An 8,898-nucleotide genomic window follows, 5' to 3' on the forward strand; every position below is an offset into this window, starting at 1 on the left:
GCTATTGAGTTTACTTTATAGGTTTAGTACTAGGCTAATAAAACTATGAGGACAACTATGTGGTACAGTAGATAGAATGCTGAGCCTGGATTCAGGAAGACTCATCTGAATTCAAATCTGGCCTTAGATACTACTAGCTGGGTGACCCTAGGCAAGTCACCTAACCCTGTTTACCTCAATTTCCTCATCTGTCAAATGAGCTGGGGAAGGACATGGCAAATCACCTTAGTATTTCTGCCAAGAAAACCCCAAATGTGCTCACAAAGAGGTAGACAAGTGAAATTACTGAACAACAAAAACAACAAACAACTGAAAATAATTTTTAGTGTTAGACATAATAACAATTATTATTGAGGAACAAAAGATAAAATGAAAAATATGAAATGAAACAATTTAAAATGTAGGCATGAAGAGTAACATCTTTGGACATTACAATATATTGTAAAGCATCAATCAAAACTAATAATAGTTAAAAAGTAGGAAAAGTAGATCAATAAATAGAACAGACTACAAGGAAGAAACAGAAATAATTGAGTTATTAACCCAGTATTCATTATATCTGAAAACACAAGCTACTTAGGAAATACCTTCCTATTTGAAATGAATTACCTGGAAAATTAGAATACAACTGGTTAGAAATTAGATTTATATAATTTTCTTTTGCTAAATCCCACAATAAATTCAAAACTGGTGTGTAACTTGAATATTAAATATTGTGCTGCATCATATTAGAAGATGAATATAAAGTGTATCTTTTACAAATTTGGCTAAGGGATCACTTCTTAACTAAATAAGAGGTAGAGAAGATTGCAAATGATAAAACAGATCATTTAAATTTTATGAAATCAGAAAAATTTTTCATGAACAAAATCAATGGAAGTATGATGAGAAGAGAAGCAGTCAAAAAGAAAAAAATTCCACGAATCAAAAATATCTCTGATAAGAGTCTGATATAAAACTAAATATGATTAAAAGCCATTCTCTAATATATGTGGTAAAAAGATGTAAAAATTTCAATTGAATTGTTGAAAACTATTAACAATTATGTGAAAGAATGCTGCAAATTACCAATAAGAGAAATATATACATGAACAACTTTGAAGTTTAACTTCATACCCAGAAAACTGACAAAGACTGAAAGTGGGAATAGTTAGAGAATTTGTGGAAGGACAGGCATACAAATGTACTATTGGGGGACTTGGCCAGTCATTCTGGGAAATAATTTGGAATTATGCAAAGAGACTAAAATGCTCATGCCTTTTGAACCAGAGGTTCTACTGCTAGGCATGTAGCACAAGAAGGTCAATGAAAAAAAAAAGGCATGAGGAGGTAGGTGACTCAGTGATTAGAGAGCTAGGCCTGGAGATAGAAGATCTTGGGTTAAAATTTGATCTTGAACACTTCTAGCTATGTGACCTTGGGCAAGTCACTTAACTGGAACTGCCTCGCCCTTTTCTCTCTGATGTCTTAGACCTGATACTTAGTATCAGAAGGTAAGGGTTTTTTCTTTTAAGTCCTCATATACATCAAAATATTTATAGCAATTTTTTTGTAGTTTCAGAGAACCAGAATATGCCCACAAAATAGCTAAATGAATGTAACAAAATGTTACTATATTGTAAGAAATAATGAAACATGGAAAGAATTGATACAAAGTACACTAAGCAAGACTAGGAAAACAATGTAGATAATGACTACAAAAATATAAAGAGAACAATAAAACAATCAAAACTAAATGCTTTGAAACTATAATTGTTCCTAAAGAAGAAATATATGCATCTCTTCCACACTTCCACCCTCTTTGCAAAGGTGGGAGACCATAAGTGTCAAACTGAATTCAACACCAAAATTCTCTGATATGCTGGTTCACTTTCCTTAATTTTTTTTCTTCTCTTAAAATTTTTTTTTGTAACGGGTGGCTCTTGGTGGGGCAAGAATTGATGAATGTGATGGGAAATATAGGTGAGACAGAAACAAAAGATATCAAGAAAAGTATTTTAAAATATAAAATAAATGCTCCTAAATTAAAAAAGAAAAGAATCTAAAATCATTGAGCAAGGAGAATGCTATATAACATCACAAAAAGTGTTGATTATATTTTAAGCAGACAAGAAATGACTCATTTTTAATGTGGGAGTCTTTCCTGAATCAGCTGTCTGTGTATAGTCAGAACCCTATCTTGTTAAAGCAAAAATAAAAATTAATACAAAGTTAGAAGAGGAATAATCAGAAAAAGATATGTTGTAAAATTAAAACAAATATAACATGGCCTAGTTAAATAAGTTACTAATGATTAAAAAATGGGAAATATATAGAGGAAATGATTTCATAACAAATTACAGAATTTCATGCCAGGGAGAAGGCATCTATCTATCTATCTATCCATCTACCTACCTACCTACCTACCTACCTACCTACCTACCTACCTACCCACCTACCTACCTACCTACCTACCTACCTACCTACCTACCTACCTACCTATCTATCTATATCTATCTATCTATCTATCTATCTATCTATCTATCTATCTATCTATCTATCTACCTATCTACCTGACTAAATGTTTTCTGAGTATTTCTTCACACTTTCTTCACACTCTGGAATTAATGAAAATGTTACCATCCTCATCTTATGGCTAAAGAAAATGGGGCAAAGAGTGGTTAAGTAAGTTGCCCAGGGTAATACAATAATTTTCTGTGCCAAGAATTGAAAACGAGATTTCTGACTTCAAATGTAGTTTTCTCGCCATTACACAATACTGCCTCCTCTGGTTTTAAATTTGACTCTCTGTGCTGTGGCTCTCAATCATAATTACTGAGAGTTGTAAATGAGGGTTGGGTAACTAGAGCTTTGCCCAGGAGGACTAATATCCAAGGGAGGAGGAATACTTTCCTCCCTGTGACTGTCCTTGGCCTGTGAGCAAAGTGCTACTTAATGTAATTACATTCCTAGGAGCAATTGGGGTTCTATGATGATTCCCCTGTGATGAGGCTCATTACTCACTGTAGCAGCTCATTTCATTTGTGTGCAGCTCTGATTGTTAGGAAGTTTTTCTTTGCACTGAGCCAAAATCTGATTCTCTGACACTTCTAATGAACTTTTGGCACCTGCCAGGATCTAAACAAAACTAATTTAATCCCTTCTTCTTAGGACAGATCTTCACATATTTGAAAACAGGTATCATATCTCCCTTCTCTCTTTCTTTCCCAAATCTTCTTTTTTTCCAGGATATATGTATCCCCAGTTCCTTCATTTTTAATGGGAATATACCATAATACAGGGGAATTGTCTTTGTTTAAATAAGGGGAAATTGCAAGTAATGACAGGATGATTTTGAGAAGGAAGGTCTCTCCTAAAATTATCTAGCCCATCATCCTATTTATTTATTTTATAGATGAAGTAGGTATGACACACAGAGAGAAAAATAGTTGACCTATAATCTTACTGTGGAAATTCCAGTATAATTTCCTTTATAAATTATTATGGTACTTTCAGCAGGATGGTAACATAAACTTCATTAAAAATTACAGGAAATGACCATTCCAAATTAATTTCTCAAACCTCTGAAAATCAAATGAGGTAGTACAGGACAAGCTCTTAACAAACCTGAAAGTAAAGTACAAATAAGAATTGCTCTCTGCATTCTAGTGTGGGACCATCATGGGCTAACATTTATGTGGTGTTTTAAGGTTTATAAAGCACTGGACCTATATGATCGTCTTTGATCCTTAAATATCTGGTAAAGTATAGTGAAAGCATTGTTTGATGCTTTGATTTGAATTTTATATTTGGGCATCAGATTTTGTTTAAGTCTAGCCTTTTCTTCATGAAATCTTGGAAATTTTCCATTTTATTAAATGGCCATACTTTCCCCTGAAAGAATATAGGCAGTTTTGCTGGGTAGGTGATTTTTGATTATAAACCCAATTCCCTTGCCTTCCAGGATATCATATTCCAAAACTTCTGGTCCTTCAATGGGGAAGCTTCTAGATCCTATGTAATCTTGACTGGGGCTCCATGATATTTGAATTGTTTATTTCTAGATGCTTGTCGTATATTCTCCTTGGTCTGGGAACTCTTGAACTTGACTATAACATTCCTGGTAGTTGTCATTTGGGGATTTAATACAGGAGGTGATCTGTGTATTCTTTCAATCTCTATTTTACTCTCTTGATCAAGAATATCAGGGCAGTTTTCTTGGATAATTTCCTGTAGTAGATTTTTTTTTGGTCATGACTTTCAGATAGTCCAATAATTCTTAAATGATCTCTCTTGGCTCCATTTTCCAGGTCAGTTGTTATTTCAATGAGATATTTAACATTTTCTTCTATTTTTTTTCATTCTTTTGATTTTGTTTTATTGTTTTTTGATGTCTTGTGAAGTCATTAGCTTCTACTTGCCCAATTCTAATTTTTAAAGACTGACTTTCTTCCCTGACCTTTTGATCATCCTTTTCCATTTGGTTCATTCTTCTTATCAAATCATTCTTTTCTTCATTTGATTTTTTTGCCTCATTTTCCAGTAGGTCAATTCTGGTTTTTACAGAACTATTTTCTTCCTTTGATTCATGTGCCTCTTTTCCCAGATGACCTATTTTGCTTTTTAAACTGTTTTTGTTTCCCCATTTTTTTCAACTTATCTTATATGACTTTTTAATTCCCTTTTCAGCTCTTTCAGAGCTTGAGTCCAAATTCCACACAGTTTTTTTTTTTTTTGAGGTTTTGCTTGAAGTTCCTTGGATGCTGTCATCCTTTATTGGTTCTGTTCTTTAGTCTTTCTCACTGTAGAAGCTTTCAATAGTTATTCACTTTTTCTATTGCTTACTCATTTTCTCTCCTTTTTCTCCCCTTGTGAACTAGCAGATTAGGCCATTTGAGCTGCTCTGCTCTGGGGCTAAATCTTCAATCCTCTCTCTCTTCTGCTGGTATACTTAATTAGACTGGTTGAGCTAATCTGCCCTGGGGCTAAATCTTCACTAAATCCAGCCTTGGAAGCTGAAGTTGCTCAGCCAGATGGCTCCCTGTTCCTCCTTAACCATTATTGTCAGAGCCTAGAACCTCAAGTGGTGGGTCTGAGATATTCCTTTGCAGTTGCAGCCCCCACCCCAGGATCTCGAAGTCAGTTTATGTCTAATCATAGATCTCAGAATAGTGGTGGTGGTAGTGGTTTAGCCAGCACAGTATTGTTTCTGGTCTTCCCCTTATCCCATGGAAATTGACTCTTTCTGCCTACCTTTCAAATTGTATTAATTAGGAGAGCACTGTAACTCTGTCTTGTTGTTGGGTTTGGATTCCTGTCTTTTTGAAGTGCTTTTTAAAGATTGGTATGGAAGGATAGTCAGAGTGGTTTTGTCTCTTGCTGTTCCTAAGCTGCCATCTTGACTACACTCCATTGTTCGATGTTTTGAGATGGTTAACTGAATGGCAGTGAGGTGGTGTATAGATAGATAGAGTATAAGATTTGGAGTTAGGATGACTTGAGTTCAAATCTTGGCTTAGAGCCTTACTATCTTATAAGTTACTTAACTTCTATTTGCCTCAGTTTCTTCTACTATAAAATGGACATTATAATAGTGCCTACCTCCCAGGATTGTTGCAAGGATCATGTATAATGTTTAACTTCAACCTTAAAGTGCTATATAAATGCTAGCTATTATTATTACTTATGGTAATAATGCCAATCAAATTAGGTTTAAAAAAACAAATACAGATGATGGAAACAAGGACAGAAAATAACAGGAGGAAACACAGAAGTATGGCATGATAGTTTAGAATTGAGTTAGGTCAAGAGCATCTAGGGCTCAGAATAAACGAAGGATGATTAGTAAATAAGTAAATGTTAACAAAAACAGTTTTTTCCTTTAAAAGCTTTATTAGGGGAAAGAAGATGATTAAAGAAAGGATAGGACCACTGTTTGGGGTGGAGGGGACAATGATGACTGGCAATAGCCAGGAGGCCAAGCTGCTCCATTCTTATTTTCCTTTTGTTTTCTCTGGTCTTAGACTAGAAAGGACAAAAAAAAAGGCTAATAAGAAATGGATGCTCATTAGAAATAAAGAGATAGTAAGAGGGTATCTGACTGCTCTTAATGAATTAAAATAATCTAGAGAGAAGAACTAGCATATGTAAATACCAAAAAAATTGGAAATATCATGGAGGTTGGGAGTGTACTGCAAGACCTAGGAAGGGCTAAATGTCACAATTTTCAAAAAAGAGGTGACTAATTCCTGGAAAAAAAACAAACTAGAATGAAACAGATGATTAGTGAACACCTAGAAAATGAAATTATAATGATGTGGCATTATCAAGAACAGGTTATATCAAGCTTACTTTATTTCCTTTCATGATAAAATGTACTGAGCGTTCAGTGAAGACTGGTACCTCTGGTGTGAGGATTTGCCAAGCCCTTCTCAGGGGGGCTTTCCTCCTTTGGTATCCACTTACCACCCACTTACCATCAGTGGCTCCACAAAGCTGCAGCATGATGAACAGACACACCTTTGTAAAGTGTTTTGGCAGATGGGCTAAACCAGATTGAGAGTAAACAACAGGCCTTAAAATCCATTGATGGACTCAGTCATATGAAGACTTCTGGTGGAAGGTGCAGATGAAAACAATTTATTCTAATGACCATGAAGGTGTTAAAGGAGACATTATGGAGACCTGAGAGCTTGGTAGATGCCAGTGTCATCCATTGCATTTTGGGTCATTGTCAGTCATTTTGACTTTTATCCTGACGCTGGACTTCAATAACTGGAAGACAAAGTGAGGCTGATGACTTTGTGCAACTCTGCTTCACTTAAATCCAATTCATGCATGAGTCAAAAGACATCAAGCAATGTCATTTTGGTCCTCTGAAGGACAACAACCAGCCAGCTGTAGGGTTTAAATTAATGCCAACACTCCAAGTTTTATATTTTATAAAGTTTATTAATAATCACTTGAAGTAAAAGCATAAAAAGGTAATTATCTAACAAAATATAAGGCTACATGAATAGATTCTACTGCCACTCACCTCATGCCACCTCCACCAAACCGATCAGATCAAGAGAGCAAGAGGTGGGGCTACACCAAATTTATATCATCCCTACGTCAGCACGTAAGGTGAGGAGAGTGGGGTGCTGGGAATTCTAGTTTTTAGGGTAACAGATTCAAATTACACATAGCCAACCAATGTATTAAACTTGTAGATGAGAAGAATGCTGTTATAATTTACCTGAATTTTAGTAAAGGGTTTGATAAAATATTTTATTTCATGTGGAAAAAAATAGAGACTTCTGTAAGTGATAGAATAGTACAATTATATGGAATTGGAAATGGTTGAATGGCTATACTCAAAGGATAGTCATTAGTGATTTGATGCCATTTTAAAAGGAGGTCTTGAAGGGAGTGCCCCAGAGATTAAAATTCAAGAGAAAATCATAGATCAAGAGCTGGAAGGGACCTTAGAAGCCATTTAGTCCTACATCCTAGTTTTATGAATGAGGAACTGAGACCCAGAGAAGTTCAATAAGTTACCCAAGAGGTAGTAAGTAGCAGGACAGGGTTTCAAACCCAAGTCCCATGACTTCAGATCTAGCATTTTTCTAATCTGATAACTTGGATAAAGGCATATATAATATGTTTATCCATGTGATAAACTAAGTGACACTAAGCTGAGAGGGATAGCTAACACCCTGGAAAACAAGAGCCAGGATCCAAAAAGATCTTGATAGGCTAAAACATAGGGCTGAATCTAATAATATGAAATCACAATAAGGAAAAATATAAAGTCTTATGTTAAAAACTTCAAAAGTGCCAAATGATAAAGGCATTATTGGATGGCAAAATCTTAAAAAGATCTGGCAGTTTTAGTAGTCTGCAAGCTCTATAAAGCAACAGTGGGAGATGACAGCCAACCATATGATATAATAATAGCACAGACATTTATTAAGTGCCTACTATAAGTCAGGCACTATGCTAAACATATACAAAAAAGTATGATCTTGATAAGCGTTAAAATCTTAACAAGAGTTATAATTTAGGTATCTCTTCCACATTGCAACTTTCTTCATCATGTTTTCAATATATTGAAAGAAATTAAATGGGAATTTTTGGGGAGTTTTCAGAAGCCACAAATGACATGTGAAAGCTGGCAGATGACACAGAAAAAGTTTAGAAACTCAGAAATGCATAAAATATATGTAGAGCACTACATGATATCAACATATTTTATTTTTAAATACCACAAATATATAGTTTCTTTTTTAAAGTAAGTAAAAAGTTTGAGAAAAGAACTAGAAAGCTAGCAAGAAACCCACAAAGGCTAGAAATGTAGAGGTATCTTAAAAGGCTGAGTAACTTTAAGTGCATATATCATATAAGGTACTATAAATACTCCATAAAAAGAAAAAGAAAGAATTTAGGCTTCTTCTCTGGTATGAAGAAAGGGCCAAAAATTCTTTGCAGATTTTTCCGATTGCAGGAGCACTGTGCTTCTATCTCTCACAATGTGGAAGGGGTACCTGGATAGTGCCAGGCATTGTTTTAAGTTCTTGGCAAACATTCTCCATCTTGTTCTTCCTGAGAGATAGGTGCTATCATTATGCCTATTTTACAATTGAAGAAACTGGGGCAAATGTGTTAAGTGACCTGTCTGTCTAAGGTCACATAGCAAGTAAAACCAGGTAATAATAATAGCTAATATTTATATAGCACTATGGGCTAGGTACTCTGCTATTCTCTTTTGATCCTCATAATAATCCTGGGAGGTAAATGCTATTATTATCACCCCTATTTTTACAGTTGAAGAAACTGAGACAAACAATGGTTAAGTGACTTGTCCAAGGCTCCACAGCTAAATGTCTGAGGCCAGATTTGAACTTAAGTCTTTCTGATTTCAAGTCTGGTATTCAATCC

This window comes from Monodelphis domestica, chromosome 1 (assembly GCF_027887165.1).
Source record: "Monodelphis domestica isolate mMonDom1 chromosome 1, mMonDom1.pri, whole genome shotgun sequence".
NCBI classification, from domain to species: Eukaryota; Metazoa; Chordata; class Mammalia; order Didelphimorphia; family Didelphidae; genus Monodelphis; species Monodelphis domestica.